The 18758-nt window shown below is 43.5% G+C and overlaps 1 pseudogene; it reads right to left on the bottom strand.

The window, feature by feature from the left end:
* Nucleotides 1-294: 294 nt before the first annotated feature.
* The window catches only part of LOC114113827 (antigen WC1.1-like), a 57270-nt pseudogene continuing 38806 nt past the window's right edge, over nucleotides 295-18758 (bottom strand).

The following is an 18758-nucleotide window of genomic DNA, read 5'->3' on the forward strand; positions in this document are numbered from 1 at the left end:
CAAAGTCATCTTGCTAGGAAGGAGGGTGTGAATGTGGACCAAGTTTAGATGCGTTTTCTAAGCAAGAGTGACCTGGAGCATCTGTGATCCTGGGCAAATTCATGGCCTCACTAGCCTTTGAAGGAGGTGAGAAATCAGGGCAGTGCACTCATCATGTATTTCCTTTGAGGAAAATGGTGTTTGCGGACCAATCCTCTAAAAGCATTTGACATGGAACTTGGTAATAATTAACAAAGCAAAAAAAGCTACTTTATTCAGAATATTTCACTTTGAGCAATTTCCATATAACACAATCACAAGTCAGCACTACTCTATTGAATACAGACAATTAGAATGTCTGAGGCATCATCTTGTATTTAATACAAATCACAGGAAAGTCACTCTGGAAGTTCCAGGGGCACTGAGTTTAACATCATCATATCCAGGGTCCCTTTTCTCCCCCCTGGAGCAGCCAGGGGCTCTCTTCTCCTTCCCCAGGATCAGCTTCCTCTCTAAAGACATTCAGAAAGAGCCTGAAGTAGTAAAGAAAACTATGATTAGAACTGAGACAAGGGGACCAAACAGTGAGGTGGAAGCTAGTTAAGCAAGTTGTGATAACAAACCATCCCTGGGACCCAGGTGTGGGCAGGGAGGCTCAGACTATTTCACGTCAGTTACAGTGAGGATGGATCCCAGCTGTCCTCTCAGATCCAGTCCATGTGCTCTCTGGGACTTCAGCTCATGTGGAAACCCTGCATCACAGGAGACCTGTGCTCACACAGGAGCTCTGTGAAGACCTGCCTTCAGGCTACACAATCAGCAACAAAGTGCCCAGGAATGGTAAGAGCATAACAACGAATTTAAATGTTCTCCTTTCACAACTGACAAACGTGAAACCACAATTAGATGGAGAGTGGAGACAGGAAATTCCGAGTTCCTCACTCACAAACCAACTCTGCTCTTAGTAGCCTTGATGCATGTTCCTAAATGTCCACAAATAATATCACGGGTGCATCCACAGATGGCCCCTCCCCAGGGACCACACAGGCCCTCAGATGGAGAAATACTCGTTTCCAGAGAAAGAATGTTTTCTCTTGACCACTAAAATATCTGGAGGAAATTAGACCTTAGCTGATCACAAACTCTGAATCAATTGTTAGGTAGTTAGAATGGGGAAAAGGAGTCCAGAATAGCGGTGTCTGAAAGACAAAGAGAAAAACCCACGAAAATAGAACAAAAGAAGGTCCAAAGACTGGAGTGAGAACCTCAGGTGAAACAAACAGCCCTCCTGGCTAGCCCAATTTACATAGGGTAGGTTCAGGGGAGGAGACAAAACATATAAAAAGAGGAGCCAAAACTGAGCCTCTCTCGTTGCCTCTCTTTGCTTCTTTCCAGTCGACCTGCCCTCACACCTCGAGGATGTATTTTCTTTTGCTTGCCAAATAAAACTGAGCTTTAACTGAGCTGTAACTCTGGTCCATCTGTCACTTCAAATTTTTGCTGCAGCGAGACAGAACCAAGGAAATCACACACTTCCCCGACACAATGATCCACCAACATGGTTTAATGTTAAGGCCACCATATACCATAGACTTTGTACATATCATTGCAACCTTATAAACAGAGCGCATCTTAAATTATCAGAATGCCTCACAAATTTCAATACTGCAATACATTTTTAAAATCTCTAAAAAAATAAAAAATAAAAAAATAAAATCTCTACCTTTCACATACAGGGAAGCACAGAGATATTATAAAAACACTTGTCTATTTTTGGATTTGGTAAATATGCTCAATTAATCTACAAGTGATCTATTTCTCTTGGCCACTGCACAATGCTTGTGGGATCTTAGTTCCTTGACCAAGGATTGAACCCAGGCAGTAGCAATAAAAGTGCAGCGTCCTAAACACTGGATTACCAGAAAAGTCCCTAATCTATAAATTTTAATGCAAGCATATCACATATAAAGTGAAAATTTATGTTGCATTATAGAGCTGTGGCTGCTGATAAGTTGCATCAGTTGTGTCCAACTCTGTGCGACCCCACAGATGGCAGCCCACCAGGCTTCTCTGTCCCTGGGATTCTCCAGGCAAGAATACTGGAGTGGGTTGCCATTTCCTTCTCCAATGCCTGAAAGTGAAAAGTGAAAGTAAAGTTGCTCAGTCGAGTGTGACTCTTTACGACCCCATGGACTGTAGCCTACTGGGCTCTTCTGTCCATGGGACTTTCCAGGCAAAAGTACAGCAGTGGGTCGCCATTCCCTTCTCCATGCATTGCTGCTGCTGCTGCTAATTCACTTCAGTCATGTCTGACTCTGTGCTACCCCATAGATGGCAGCCCACTAGGCTCCTCTGCGCCGGGGTCCAGCTCTGGTTGGATCCAGAGTATCCGAAGCGTGGACGGCATTGGCAATTAGATGAGATTATTTATTTAGAGATAGAAAGAGAGATTAGGAAAGAACAGTGTAGTGGAGAAAATAGAGGAGAAAAGAGGCTGAAATTCCTTGGTTTACACAGGAAGCCAATAAAGCCCCAAGACAAGGGGCTTGCACTGTCTATGTAGGCTGCAGGCGCCCTCCCGGTCTCCCAAGGGAGTGAAGATGCAGAGCGCCTTCCCGTTCAGGTCTTAGAAGCCCAGGCAAATAAGTAGACACCGCGAGCCTCTGTGCTCCAGGTGGGAATTAGCCTGAAAAGCAAAGAAAGAAAAGAAGACATGGGGGGAACCAGATTTCCAAGAAACTGGTCTGTCTCTTTATTTTCCAGGGAAGCTTTTATACTTTAAGTTGTACATAGAGATCAATGGATAATACAAAGTCATGCAGGGTCAGCAGTCCTGACCCTTATGAGACCACACTTTCTTTCCGCATTCCTTCCAACATACAAAGTTCTCAGGTGATTTACATCATCTTCTGGCCAAGAGGCCAGCTAACATTTTATGACCCTTTCTGATGATGATTAGTCAATCAGAAAACTTATTTTCTCCAAAGGTGATTTTTCTTAAGTCAGGTGCCACTCTCCGAAAGCACTAGATAAGGTTACATTCCTATAGGGTAAGGGTGTAGTGGGCTATAATCAAGAAAAAAATTTACTAGCCTAAGGTCTAACGTGATTAATATCAAAGATTATTATTTATTTTTTCCATATATCAGCTATATCAATTAATGTATACAGAGGGCAAGGGATATGGAGACTTAGCAGCAAATATTGGCTCACAATGAAACCCTCCACCGACATTATTCTAACCATTCACTAATACTACGCTAACAATTTCTAACTTCCCAAAAGGCTTTGTATTTAGAAAGTTTAAAGCATCTCGTGCATCTCACAGTTGGGAGGCTGTGAACAATTACATGTGGTTGTGAGAGTCCAGATAAACTTGTCAGGCAGGTTTTTAGACTGAAACACTCTTATTAGGCCCAGGAGGCTTATTAACTGGAGCTCTAAGTTAACTTTTTCCAGAGAAAGGTGGCGGGGGATAGCCCCCTGTTAATGTCAGAAACGTTGGTGACAGGCATAATACAATAAAGCAGACAGACTCTGGGGTAGATGCTCGAAAAGGTCCAGGGGATGTCCCTCAAGGCCTGATCTTGCCAGTCACGCCTCTTCCTCATGACCTTTGCCATGGGCGGGATTCTCCACGCTGGCTCCCGGCACCTTTGTCCCTGGGATTCTCCAGGCAAGAATACTGGAGTGGGTTGCCATTGCATTCTCCATCTCCATGCATTATGGAGACATAAGTGCTAAAAATACAGTGATTCCTCATCCCCAAGGAGTCTGACATCATTAAAGATAGCATACAGTTGTGAAGTGAAGTGTTAGTTATTCAGCTGTGTCTGACTCTTTGCAACCCTATGAACTGTAACCTGCCAGGCTCCTCTGTCCATTGGGATTCTCCAGGCAAGAATACTGGAGAGGGTAGCCATTCCCTTCTCCAGGGGGTCTTCCTGATCCAGGGATCAAACCTTGGTCTCCTGCATTGCAGGCAGATTCTTTACCACCTAAGCCACCAGGGAAGCCCATCAAATGCATGAGATTACCCATGTTTTGAAACTGTAAAGAGGCTTGGCCTTGAGGAGCTCAAATTCACCATTTCCCAGACAGAGACCAAAGATTATAGGGGATCAGCTAATCCCACTCATGTGTCTGAGACCTCATCCCATCTTCTTTCTTTGGGAGCGCTTCCTCCTCACTCCCCTGAGAGGCAGAAGGAGCCCCAGGCACTGGTACCTCTTCAGCATCATTGTAATCCTCACCAGGGGCATCAGTCCTCTGATCTGGGGCTTCTGAGGGCAGAGCAGGGGTCAGATGAAACCACAGTAAGTGGGTTGGTCTGGGAAATACCTAAGATCCCTTCTGACCCAGAGTTTCTGAGCTGCTAAATAGAAGCACCAGTCACTCCTTGTTTCAAAAGATTTTTTCTCTAAGACCATGTTGCATTTTGATGTGTCCATAAACCAAAACATGATTTTACATATCTTAATATTTCCTGTTTGAAAATATATATCTGAAAGCAACTCTCCCACCATTGAACATTACTAAAATATTTTGACAAACTGCTTTACAAATGTTATTTTTAAAACCAGTGTGTGTCACTTATGATTTGGAACACAGAGAACCCAGATGTGAGACATCACAGAACAGCCAGAGGAGAAGGACAGACCCGATCTGGACACAGGGGATCCCTCTGGTCCATCAGAGGAAGACTGTCCCCCTTACATCTCCTCTCTATGAGGAGGGAAACTCTCCTCTGCAACACTCAGCTGAAGCAGGTCCACCTCTGTTACCTGGAGGTGGAGTCATGGCTGTCCTCACCATCTGACAGGAAGCCTAAAGTGGAGAAAAACAATACACAGAATGACCCTCCCACACCCATGGGACCAGTGTTAAGGCTGAGAAGGGACAGGCCTGGCTCTTGCAGTGTAGACAGAGGCTGGGGCTCACAGGGCTGTGAGAGGCCATCCTGCCACTTTGAAGAGACACCTCTGTGAGCCTGGGGCATGAGTGGAGTCTGCTGATGTTGAGAAGACATGTACAGCCAGTGGGTGGTGACAACCAGAAGTCCGAGGAGGGCAGGCAGAGACACCCACCTGGGCAGCCCAGAAGACCCTCCTTCCATGTCACAAGGTCATCGAGCATCGGGACATTGTCTGGATACAAACTCCCCATCATGCCCAGCTTAGCCTACTACCCCATAATGCCCCAGCTCAATCAGGGTGGACCCCGAGCCCCTCACTCACAAAAGCACCTCATGCCAGCATCCTCTTCATGTTTGCAGTCGCTCTGCCCCCAGGGCTCCGCAGCACAGTCCCACAGGGAGGACTCCCGGCCCCCACACTGCACCTCATCCAGCCAGATGCTCCCATTTCCAGGACCAAACCCTGCAGCCCACACGGCTTCCAGGGCCTGGCCACAGCCCAGCTGCTGACACACCACCTCGGCCTCTGCCAGGCTCCAGGAGTCATCGCACATGGTGCCCCAGGAGCTGCTGTGCCAGACCTCCACCCACCCTGAGCACTCACTGTCTCCTCCCCTGAGTCGGAGCTTCTCTCTGTCTGAAAAGGCAGCAGCCCCTCCTGTGACTGCCCTGGTGGGAGGAAGGAGCCCCTGGGAGCCACAGGGAGGGGGCGGGGCTGACGTACCTGTGCAGGGGGCAGCAATTGGATAGCTCTTGGGTCTTCTTCCTGCAAACAACAAGGAAACACTGGAGCAGGAATAGCTGGAGGTGGTCCTGTCCCCAAATAATATTATCTAAGGTCCTTGGCTCAGTCCAAACAACAGGTGTAAACAGAGGCTCATTATCTACTTGGCTGAGACATTCACTGCATCTTCGCACCTGTTGAAAAAAATTTCTCTATTTACTTGTTTACCAGTCTCCACATCCCAACACAAAAGCAAACAAACAAACACAGAGACACACAAACACACACATGCACATTTTGTAGACTCAGTTTCAACTCATCCCTTAGATTGGAAAATATAAAATCAGTCTAACAACACCCTACATGGTTGGGACAGACACAGAAACAGACAGTAAGTCACCTGCAGATGAGATGTAGGCTTCCTCCTTTGGAGACCATGAAGTGTATTTCCAAGGGTCAGAAGGACACTGCCAGAGAGAGGTATCAGCTTTCTGACACCAGATTCCACCTACCCACTGGGGTCTAGAACCTTCCCTAAGAGCAACAGAAGAGTTGAGGTTTCCGCTGTCCCCACAGCCAAGCTGACTGCAGATGATGGACACGGTGACATCATCCATGGGGCTGCAGCAGACACTGCCCCAGGTCCCGTTGTAGAAAACTTCCAGCCACCCAGCATACTGCTGGTCCTCACTCACCATCCTGAGGGCCAGGGACTCTGATTGAAATAGGAGGAGAAAGGACACAGTCAGCACTCCACTCAGTGCTCTGGGTTTCCTCTCAAGAAACTGTGACCATAAATTCCTGACCCTGCTGAGGAGGAGATACCCACTAGGTGACAGGACTGAAGACAAGATTTGTCTCCAGTTCAACTGACTTTGTCTTTAATGTCTGTCTTTCTACTTCTACTACAATGATGTAGTGGATACAAACAGAGAGGAAGACCAACCTGGACTTCTATAGGGAGGGGAGCTGAATCATGCTTTCTGAAAAAACCTCTAAAAGAGTATGTGAAAGGGAAGTGATGTGGATATTGGGGAGATGGGCAGAATAATAAACCACAATTGTCTAAGTCCTAATCCCTGGAAGCTGTGAATGTTACCTTTCATTTCAAAAGAGACTTTGCAGATAGTTTTAGATAGACTAGAAACTTAGGACCTTGGGATGGTGATATTAACCTGAAACATTATACATTAACCAAGTAAACCCAATGTAACCATATTCTTGGGCTTCCCTGATGGCTCAGATGGTAAATAATCTGCTACAATGCAGGAGCCCCAGGTTCGATCCCTGGGTCAGAAAAATCCCCTGGAGAAGGGAATGGCAACCCACCCCAGTATTCTTGCCTGGAGAATTCCATGGACAAGAGAACCCTGGCGGGCTATAGTCCATGGGGTCACAAAGGGTCAGACATGACTGAGAAACTCAACATGCATACACACAATCACATCCTTAGACCCACCATCTGCAAAACTGGAATTCTCTTTTTGACTGTGTTTAGAGGGAGATGAGACATGGAAGAAAGGTCAGAGGAGAGAATGTTGTCTGAAGAAGAAGAAAGAGGGCTCTGAGACGAGGAATGAGGCCACGCTGAACCCAAGAAAGGCTGGGAAAGGGGTCCTCCCCAGACTTTCCAGGAGGAACTCAGCCCTGTGGACACTGAGATGTTGGCCCACAGAGACCCTCGTCAGACTCCTAGCATACAGAGCTGAACAGAGTAAGTCTGTGCTTTCACTAAAACATCAACAGGATCTCCAGACTGTACTACCACAGGGAACAGAAGAAAGAGCCCTGCTTTCACGGGGAAACTGAGAAACGGCTCTGCCAGGAAACACTACTGGGAAGAAAAGACCAGAATCTCAGCTGCTGCAGGAGGAAGTGAAAGCACCTCGTCTTCACATCTGCTGAAAAGTCACCCTCAATGGGAGGAAGCCTACTACTCTGGTCCTTTCAGCATCTCTCCCTCAGGGCTCAGACCCCCTTACTCCAGGGTTCCACCCAACCCTCAGACAGGACAGTGTGCAGCACAGACCTGAGCAGATGACCCCCGCGTCCTGCTTGTGTCTGCAGTCATGCCGCCCCCAGCCTCGGGAAGGACTCCTCCACAAGTGGGACTCATTTCCAGCACAGTTCATGTCATCCAGCCACATGGGCCCTGATCCTGCCCCGAAGTGAGCAGACCCCATGGCATTAAGGGCTTCTCCACAGCCCAGCTGCCTGCACACCACGTGGGCATCGTCCAGGTCCCAGCTGTCATCACAGATGGTGCCCCCGGAGCCCTGGTCAAGGATCTCCACTCTCCCGGCACAGGGCCCGGCTCCGTCCACCAGGCGGACGTCTCTGTTGTCTGAGGAGAGAGAAATGAGATGATGGGGCGTTGACCAGGGAATGAAAAGGGTCTTCTGTCCTGTGGGACCCTCACCTGAGCAGTAGGGGGCGCTCTCCTCTGAGGCCGCAGAGCCTGCTGGTTCAGACAGGAAGTCGTTGCACTGGGGCAGCACCTGGGTCTGGTTTCCTGCCGAAACAGCAATGATCAGAGGGCTGGGAGAGTTGGAAGTTTTTAAACATATCTGCAAAATCTTTACTGTCATATCCACTGAGAATTCAGATCTATGACTTCTCTTGAAGCTCTGCTGACCTTTGTGAATTCCTGAGTGACTTCACTTTCACTTTTCACTTTCATGAATTGGAGAAGGAAATGGCAACCCACTCCAGTGTTCTTGCCTGGAGAATCCCAGGGACGGGGGAGGCTGGTGGGCTGCCATCTGTGGAGTCGCACAGAGTCGGACACGACTGAAGCGACTTAGCAGCAGCAGCAGCAGTAAGCAATAGAAGGGAGTGAAAGTAACATTGCTTGACTCTCAGCAGTAGGTCTGAAAACTCAAGCAGCTTCCTGTGTAATCACTTGGGACTTTGCTTTAGGGCAAGTCTACCTTGTTGAGACTGTCCTGCAGAGACTGTCATGTGCAGGTCTCTGGGCATCCAGTTCAACCCAGCTGCCAGGCTTGTCCATGAACCATCCTGCATCCCCAGCCCAGTTGTGTCCTCTGATGATGTCAGCCCCAGCTGATACTGGGCTACAACCTGATAAGACTCCAAGACAATACAAATCAGAGCACATCCCTAATTCTTTACGCAGGAAATCATGAGAAAAGATTAAAAGGAGTTTTAAGCTGGTAAGTTTTGAGGGAAATTTTGTTATGCAGCAATAGTAACTAAACACTTAAACTTACTATATCACTAAGAATTTATGAAGACAAACGAAGTGTGTGTATTGTGTTCAAAAGGACTTGTATATGCATATGCATAGCATCTTTATCCATAATGACTCAAATTTGGGATGCCACCTAAAACTTGTGACATTGCTTTTGGGCCAAAGTAACAGGCAAAAGCTAGATGGGGTGGAGGAGATTATTAGCAGAAACCTGATGGGCTTGGGCAGTGCTGTCGATGAGGACTGAAAGGAAGTGAGGAAATACCACTGGGGCTGAAGGAAAAATGCACGGTGATCTGTTTTATGCAGAAAAAAATGGTCGCTTTAAGTGACTAGATTTTAAAGTAATTTTGTTTCGTGGGAACAGTAACTAGAAAACACTCTCAGCATCAATAACTCAGTAGTGAAGCAGTAAAACCAATCAATAAATATTTAGAAGATGTGAACAGTGTGATTACAAAATGGAGTATGTCCTGCCGCATCAGTAAACAGGAATGTCAGAGCCATCAGCAATTGGGAGCCTCCAAATGTGAATCTCTGAGCCTGGAGGGCACCACAAAGGAAGCCCCAACTGAAGAATAATGCCTGTGATCCAGCAGCTGTCAGCTGCCTCAACTCCCCACAGTGAGCAGTGAGCAGAGAATTAAGGATGTAATAAAATCAGGAAGCTGGATCCTGGCCCCGGATAGCTGAGATGCATATAAAAAGAATGAATTCAGTGAGCCTGGCTGCTTGCATCTTCCCATGTACAGAAGAGTGATAAGTTATCTGGTTTTCCTTAATGAACAATAATCTTGGATGTTCAGACTACCCGCCTCCTTTGTTGCAACTTCGATATAACCTGACTCCTTCCCCACCTCCTTGGAGCAGTTTCTCGAGGCTGTTTGACATGTTGTCCCCCAGGCTCAAAGTCTTGAGAATTCTCACCAAATAGAACATAACTCTTAACTTCTAGGTTGTGACTATTTTTTTTTTTAGGTTGTGACTATTTTTTAAGCTAACACATTTAACAAACATACATCTCAAAATTACAGAATACACCTTATTCCAAGCACTTACAGGTCATTTACTAGGGCTTATCATATACAAAAAGTCGGATCCAAAAAAAATTTTAAGGACTAAAATCATTTTTTTAATATTTTTTTTACTAAAGTAAAATTAAGCTAAAACAGAAGACAGATAGTAAAACCTTCTTTCCTGAGGTATAATATTCACACAACAAAATATATTGAGCATATTTTCATAAGTTTTGACAATCACATGTGCCAGTGTAACCACTACCACAATTAAAATTCAGCATATATAGGATTACCCCAAAAGTTCCTACATGCCTTTTGCAACCAATAAAAGCCCAACAAACACAGACCCAGGCAAATACTGATCCATCTTCTATCACAGTGTTACTGAATCCAAGCTCACTCTGCTCACCGCACAACAGAACAATGAATCCAAGAGACGAGCTGTTGAGACAAGGAAGAGACTTTAATGGGGAAGACAGTTGCGGGGGTGGAGGGGGGTTGGTGTAAGGCCAGCACCTCAAAATAAGCATCTTGTCAGGGCCTGGTTGTCAGGCTCTTTTATGGATCAGAGATGAGGGAGAGGTGAGGAAACAAAGTAAAAAAACTATTCAACCCTTGCAAATGTCCCCTACAATGGCTGTCCTTAGGCAGGGGGATGTATTAGTTTCATTTCCTTCAGTTCAGTTCAGTTTAGTCGATCAGTCATGTCCGACTCTTTGTGACCCTGTGGACTTCAGCACACTGGGCCTCCCTGTTCATCACCAGTTCCTGGAATTTACTCAAACTCATGTCCTTTGAGTCAGTGATGCCATCCAACCATCTCATCCTCTGTCGTCCCCTTCTCCTCCCACCTTCAATCTTTCTCAGCATCCGGGTCTTTACCAATGAGTCTGTTCTTCACATCAGGTGGTCAAAGTATTGGAGTTTTAGCTTTAGCATCAGTCCTTCCAATGAATGCTCAGGACTGATTTCCTTTAGGATGAACTGGTTGGATCTTCTTGCAGTCCAAGGGACTCTCAAGAGTCTTCTCCAACACTACAGTTCAAAAGCATCAATTCTTCAACGCTCAGCTTTCTTTATTGTCCAACTCTCACAACCATACATGACCACTGGAAAAACCATAGCTTTGACTAGACAGACCTTTGTTGGCAAAGTCATGTCTCTGTTTTTTTATATGCTGTTTAGGTTGGTCATAACTTTTCTTCCAAGGAGCAAGCAGCTTCTAATTTCATGGCTGCAGTCACCATCTGCAGCAATTTTGGAGCCCCCCAAAATAAAGTCTGTCACTGTTTCCATTGTTTCCCCATCTATTTGCCCAGAAGTGATGGGACCAGATGCCATGATCTTAGTTTTCTGAATGTTGAGTTTTAAGCCAACTTTTTCCCTCTCCTCTTTCGCTGTCATCAAGAGGCTCTTTAGTTCTTCTTCACTTTCTGCTGTAAGGGTGGTGTCATCTCCATATCTGAGGTTATTGATATTTCTCCCAGCCATCTTGATTCCACTTTGTGCTTCATCCAGCCCAGCGTTTCTTCACAGGTGGACAACTCAGGTTGTCTCTCTGAGGCAGGCCATCATATAGGTTTACAATAACAAAAAAGAGTTAAAATCACACAGGAAGATTCAATGTAAATTTTAAACTAACCCTTCCAGGTTACAACAATAGATTAGTTGTGTTTTCTAAGATTTAATAAAATCGTACAATAGGTAATCCCGTTCACATGGCTTCTTTCAGTCAGCACGCACTGAGAGTTTCTGTGTAGTTGGATTTATGAGTAGTTTATTCTTTGTATTGTTTAAACCTTCACATTGTTGAATATGCCATAATTTGTTTTCCATTCTTTCTCTAAAGAAAATTAGAGTGGTATATTATTCTTTTAAATAAAAATAGTCTGACTTTTCTAGCTTAAATTTTTTATGGACATATCTTTTCATTCCTCTTGGGTAATAGAAATTTTGAGTAACGTAAAGTTGTCTAAGAGCCGTTTTCTTATACATTATAATCATCAGTATATGAAGGTTCTAGTGGATCAGTATCCTTCTCCAAACTTGGAATTGTCAGTCTCCTTAACTCAAGTCATTCTAGTTTGTGAATTTATCTCATACTTTAATTTGAATTTCCTTAATAACTAGTGATATTGAGTATCTTTTCATTTATTTATTGGCCATTTGTATATCATCTTTAGGGAATTGTCTTTCTTAACCTTTTGCCCACATTTAAACTGGGTATTTCTTATTTTTCTGTTATAAATTTTTCAATTCCTCAGGATACAAGTCCTTTGTTAGACATATTTATTGCAATTAATTTCTTCCTATTAGTGGAATGCCTTTTCATTTTCTTAATGTTTTCTTTTAAAAAGAAAAAATTTTAATTTTGATGAAAATCACTTCTCATTTTTTAACAATTAATGCCGTCTCCAGGATCATGATAGTTGTTCTTATATTTTCTACTACAAGGTTTATAATTGAATTTTTATGGGAATAACCATTTATTGCAGCTACTTTGATGGATTGGGGGTTTTCTGTAGAGTGAAGATGGGGGAATGGGACTTAACAATGTGAAGTAAGTATAACAGTTCATTTTCTCCCATGCAGATATTCAGTTAGCAGATGATTTTTTGAAAATATTATATTTTCCCCTTTGAAATATCTCTGTGTCTTTGTAGAATTTCAACTTATATATGGATTTGGATCTCTATTGCTGAACTTTTATGTTCTGTTGATATATTTAGCTATCCTTATTCAATGGCCACATTGCTCTGGATACATTGCAGAAAACTTGAAATTAGTTTGCTTCTATTTTTGCCCTTCTTTTTCAAAATTGTTTTGTCCATTCTAGTTCCTTCACATTTAAGTATATAATTTAGAATTGAGTTATAAAGTTCTACAAAAATATTGCTTGGATTTTTGATTAGAATTAGATTGATCATATAGATCAGCTGAAGCGAATTGACAACCCTCTTATGTTTTCAAATCCATGAACCTGGTATACATCTTTCTTTTCTTAGATGCTCTGTGACTTTCAGTGTAAAGTCCTTTAGATATTTTGCTAAGTTTCTTCCTACATATTCAACAGTCTTCATACTATGATAAAGGAAGTCGGATGACTGAGATGGTAAAGAGTCAGCCTGCAATGCGGGAGACCTGGTTCAACCCCTGGGTTAGGAAGATGCTCTGGAGAAGGAAATGGCAACCTACTCCAGTATTCTTGCCTGGAAAATCCCATGGACAGAGGATCCTGGTAGCTACAGTAGATGGGGTCACAAAGAGTTGGACATGACTGAGTGTTCACTTTTTTATACTATGATAAGTGGAATTTTTCCAAATTTTCCCTATATTTTGCTACTATTAACAAAAATACCACTTATGTTTGCTTTATGCTTCATTGATCATTCATAAATACAGTCTGTGTATGTGGATAAACTGTATATAAGTCATCAATCTATGGCCCCAAGAAATGTGAACAAGCTAGTCCTGCATGTGACCAGTGGAGTTTCAAATTTTAAACAGCACGTTATATTCCTTTAGTTATTCCTCTTTATTCAGTAATTTTTCTGCTACTTCTATGACTCTTCATCTTTGATTTTTACAGTTTAATTATAGTGTTTCTGAGAGAAGGTCTTTTGCATTCAGATTGTTCAGTTCAGTTAGTTCAGTCGCTCAGTCGTGTCTGACTCTTTGCAACCCCATGAATCGCAGCAGGCCAGGCCTCCCTGTTCATCACCATCTCCTGGAGTTCACTTAGACTCATGTCCATCGAGTCCGTGATGCCATCCAGCCATCTCATCCTCGGTCGTCCCTTTCTCCTACTGCCCCCAATCCCTCCCAGCATCAGAGTCTTTTCCAATGAGTCAACTCTTCGCATGAGGTGGCCAAAATACTGGAGTTTCAGCTTCAGCATCATTCCCTCCAAAAAAATCCCAGGGTTGATCTCCTTCAGAATGGACAGGTTGGATTTCCTTGCAGTCCAAGGGACTCTCAAGAGTCTTCTTCAACACCACAGTTCAAAAGCATCAGTTCTTCAGTGCTCAGCCTTCTTCACAGTCCAACTCTCACATCCATACATGACCACAGGCAAAACCATAGCCTTGACTAGATGGACCTTAGTCGGCAAAGTAATGTCCCTGCTTTTGAATATGCTACCTAGGTTGGTCATAACTTTTCTTCCAAGGAGTAAGCGTCTTTTAATTTCATGGCTGCAATCACCATCTGCAGTCATTTTGGAGCCCCAAAAAATAAAGTCTGACACTGTTTCTACTGTTTCCCCATCTATTTCCCATGAAGTGATGGGACCGGATGCCATGATCTTTGTTTTCTGAATGTTGAGCTTTAAGCCAACTTTTTCACTCTCTTCTTTCACTTTCATCAAGAGGCTTTTTAGCTCCCCTTCACTTTCTGCCATAAGAGTGGTGTCATCTGCATATCTGAGGTTATTGATATTTCTCCCGGCAATGTTGATTCCAGCTTGTGTTTCTTCCAGTCCAGTGTTTCTCATGATGTACTCTGCATATAAGTTAAATAAGCAGGGTGACAATATACAGCCTTGACGTACGCCTTTTCCTATTTGGAACCAGTCTGTTGTTCCATGTCCAGTGGTGACCTGTTAGCATTATCAACTTGAATTTTCAAGCCTCTCCCCAAGTTAGAAAAGTTCACAGCTATTATTCATTTAAATACACTTTCTCCCACCCTCTCTCTCTCTTCTTCTAGACCCCCAATTACTTTAATAATATTTGTATGTCAGATAGAGACCCATGAATCACATAGGATATCTTTGTTCTTTTTTACTCATTCCATTAGTTCTCCACTGACTGATTATTTCAAAGGTTATATCCCGTAGCCAATGATTCTGTCTTGAATTTGATCTGCTCTGTTGTAGATTCTCTCTATTGCATTTTTTTTCCATTTCATTTATTAAATTCTTCAGCACCAGAATTTCTATTTCATTCTTTTTATAACTTCTCTTTATTAAATTTCTCATTTTGTTCATCTATTATTTCCCTGACTTAATTGAATTGTCTTTCTGTCTTTTCTTGTAGTTCATTCAGTTTCCTCAAAACAGCTATGTTGGATTCTTTACAAGCTGGATCACAAAGTTCCATGTCATTGACATGTGTATCTTTGTCAGTTTTGCAAAGTTACTGTTACCCTTTGGTGATGACATTTTTCCTTGATTCTTCAAGTTCCTTGCAATTTTTCCCTGCTGCTTTTGCTTTAGATTGTGACACCCCATCAAATCTTTACTAATTACCTTAAAGGAGTGTGTACTCTTCTCTGACCTTATATAGACTCACTTGCTCTGCATTTCTTGTTCCTTCTTGTAACAGAAACAAGCTTTTATGCCTTGTCTGATGCTTACAACTCACCAGGCAGTTGGAAACCTCTCTTCTGTTTTGCAGAATGTTGTGCTACATCTCAAGTCTATGGTTACCTCCTTGCCCACAGACTCTAGTCTATTTTTTCAAGATCACTCCATGTACTGGAGTTTGCTCTCATTTCCACACTTGGGAACATACAAAAGCAGCTGTCAGAATGGTGACAGTAAGTATGAGTTTAGTACTCAGGGGATTCTAGTATCCACAGGCCTAGGGAAGGAGACTTTTGTTGACATTCTCCTAGAGGCTTGTGGATGGGCTTCCTGCTCAAGCCCTGAGCATAGTCAGTACTAAGTTGCATCCCTTTTACTCCCTTTGCCATTTTTAATGACCTTTCATGTTTCCTCTTTGCCCACAGTCAAGGAGGTTCAACCCCAGAACTCTGGGTTTTGCTGGAGAGAAATTGGTCTCCCCAGCAGTACTGAGTGGGCACTAGCTCACTGTTCTCCTTTTCCCCCATTGGAGAGGCCCCACTGGATAGTTCAAGTTTATGCTGTGTCACCTTGGAGTGAGGGGCAGCACTGGCAAAATTCTTTAATCCTCTCCAATCATTCAAACTTTCATTTGGCTTCAACAGAGTACTGAAATCTCCCTTCAGGAATCCTGGACTTCTAACAATTTTCCTAGGTGACTAACCAAGTCAGCACTCACCACGTTTTTCCAGATTTTGCATGACCATAGTCCAGGGGGTTGGGACTGAGTCCAATCTGTACCGATGTCTATCTGCCTCACTGGATGCCCAGGTGGGTGATCATCTTCATGTTGGATCCCACAACTTTCACAGAAGCTCTTTTAATCGTGGATGTATGGTTAATTACTTGTTATAGAGAGAAGCAAATAGGAGGGATATCTTATACCACCATGATGCTGATATCATTTCCTCTTTACCAAGACTTAAACATTTAGCTAAAGTGAAAATTGTTTGAATAGTACCAGTTTAAATGACACAAGAACCAACAGAAAATCTGAATAATTCTGCCTTATTAAAAAATACAGAATTTATATTTAAATTTTCCTACTATGAAACCAAAAGAAAACAACTTCAGGTTCAGATATATTTCAGGAAAAAAAAACAATAATAACTTGTGAAATCAGAATTCCCTGAAATTGAATAATGTCTTTGTACTTAAGAAATACATGGTGAGATAAATGGTAAAGGAATCTGATGGGTATGGTAATTCTCACATGATTCAGCAGGAAAGAAAAAAAAACTACCCTGACTGAGATATATATACTTATTTCTTATACATCCCTCTCCATGATTATACTTAAATAGCCATGTTTACTCAACAAATGTGTTTCCTTAATGCTTCTTGCCCCTGATCTGAAAAATGAGTGAATAACAATGGAACCTGTATTTCATTGTGAAACTTCAAACTTCTGAAGCCAGTTTTCCCTCTCTCTCTGCTCTTGAGGACATTTCACTCCATGAGCATCCTGGGTACCAGTAGCCCTTCTCTCTCTTACCTGAGCAGATCACAGAGGCCATGTTTCCATGGGAACAGTCAGGACCACCCAGGGCAAACACAGGGCTTTCCCACAGGAAGGACTCATTACCCAAGCAGTGAAATTGGGCTTTCCAGAGCTAATCACTTCCTTCTGCTCCTTTTGGGGTGAAGATGGCAACTCCACAGCAGAGCTGATGACAGACAACATTGGCATTGGCCAGACTCCGGTGGGGGAGGCACAGAGCGCTCTCCATCGTCCAGAAATGTTCGTCTCCACCTGCCCCTCACACTGAGAGGAGCCGTTTTTCATGAGCTTAGCTTCTGTGTATGCTGGTTGGAAAAGACAAAATTTCAACTAAATCTCATGTTTTCTCACCTTAACAGAGTGTGCAGGGAAGTTAAAGTCCTGATCTGCATCTCACCTGAGCAGACAACCTGAACAGCTCCACTGTGATGACAGGTGCCCCCTGGACAGGGCACTCTGGGGCAGGACCAGAGCTCAGGCTCCTCCCCTTTACACCTGAACTCTTCAGCCCAGACCCGACCATCGGACTCTCTGAAGGGCATGTGTCCCAGGACAGACACAGCCTTGCCACACCCCAGCTCTGCCCAAATAACCTGGGCAGTGGGCAGTGTGAAGTTTCCATCAGACACTGGGATCCAAGCTTCTCCATAACGTACTTCTACTCGCCCTGAGCAGGGTCCATTTGTGCTCAGCCAGGCGCACAAATCCTAAGAGAAAAACAACAATAAACCCAGTAAGTGTTCATGATCCTGGCTTAACAATTGGAAACAATATGTCACAGGCAATGATGTGAAAGCTTTTCTTTTCCAGGAGTGGAGCATAAAGAAAGAATTTAAAAGTCACTGTCAGAGTTGCATTTTCATGAGCAAGAAACCCAGAAGCAGGGTCAGCTTAGAATGACTGAATCCCAAAAATATATCCTTTGACATTGATTAGAAATATGAATTCCTTATCTAGAGGCCAGGAAACTACAGGGCCCAAGACAGATCATGTGTAATGGCTGAACACCAGGAATGTATATTTTAGCATTAGTTGGAGAAGTATATTTTTCATTTAGGAGCCTGGGACCTATAGAGCCCAAAGATATAATGCATAATGTGTGGGCACTCAAACTTGAGTATAGAGACATGAAGAACAGAACTAACCCAGAGCAAAATGGCTATAAGACAGAAGAGACCTATCATCTAGACAAAATTAGAAAGCTTTCCTAAGACTTGTGGGTCTAATAGTCTGATCAGTTTTCTCCACCATGAGCCACTCCTCAAGTGGCTTGGGGTAGAGAAAAGCATAAAGGTTGGATCCATGTATGCATGCCAACCTGTAGATGGATGATGGCCCAAGAGAAGAAATACTGACATAATAACTAATCCATTTTTATGCTACTGAATTTTATTTTTCTGATAATTTTTGATGGCAAAATATTCCAAGAATTTCTTAGATGACCTAAATGGGAGAAAAGATTAATCTGTTATGTTAAGTAAGCTCAGAGAGTCACAGGAGAGACAAGGGGTGGTCTTAGATATTTCTCTTGAAAACCTGGGATTTGTCAATGAACCTGGGAGAGAGTGAGTTCTGAGTTGAAGTTTACATGAGTTTACAAGAGTGTAAGTTTACAGTGAGTTTGCCAAAAAGCTCCTAATACAGGTTTTTCTTCTGAGACAGGAATTGTAGAAAATGCTAAGGAGTGATATTAATTGATTTTAATTCTATCATTGTGCTAATTCTGTGTTTATATCTTACATCAGTGAGATGACAAAAACGAAGGTTCCCCAACCCTCATTCTCCCACAGAAACAGTGTCCCCAGCTACATGCCTGCCAACTCCAGACAGAACTGTGAACACAGAAGCTGCTCCCTGATGTGGCACCAACCCTGCACCACTTGATCCTGGGCAGTCCTCTCTGCCCAGACATCCAAATGCCACACCATTTGGCATCCCTGACAACAGGATTGTCAACTGTGGACGTGAGTGTGAGTGCAGATTCTAGTGCACCCTGCAACCTAGGCTCTGCCTCACTTTACCACACAAGGGAGGCAATCCTGCCCACTTCAGCACCCAGAGGAAG

Source organism: Ovis aries, chromosome 3 (genome assembly GCF_016772045.2).
Source record: "Ovis aries strain OAR_USU_Benz2616 breed Rambouillet chromosome 3, ARS-UI_Ramb_v3.0, whole genome shotgun sequence".
Taxonomy (NCBI): domain Eukaryota; kingdom Metazoa; phylum Chordata; class Mammalia; order Artiodactyla; family Bovidae; genus Ovis; species Ovis aries.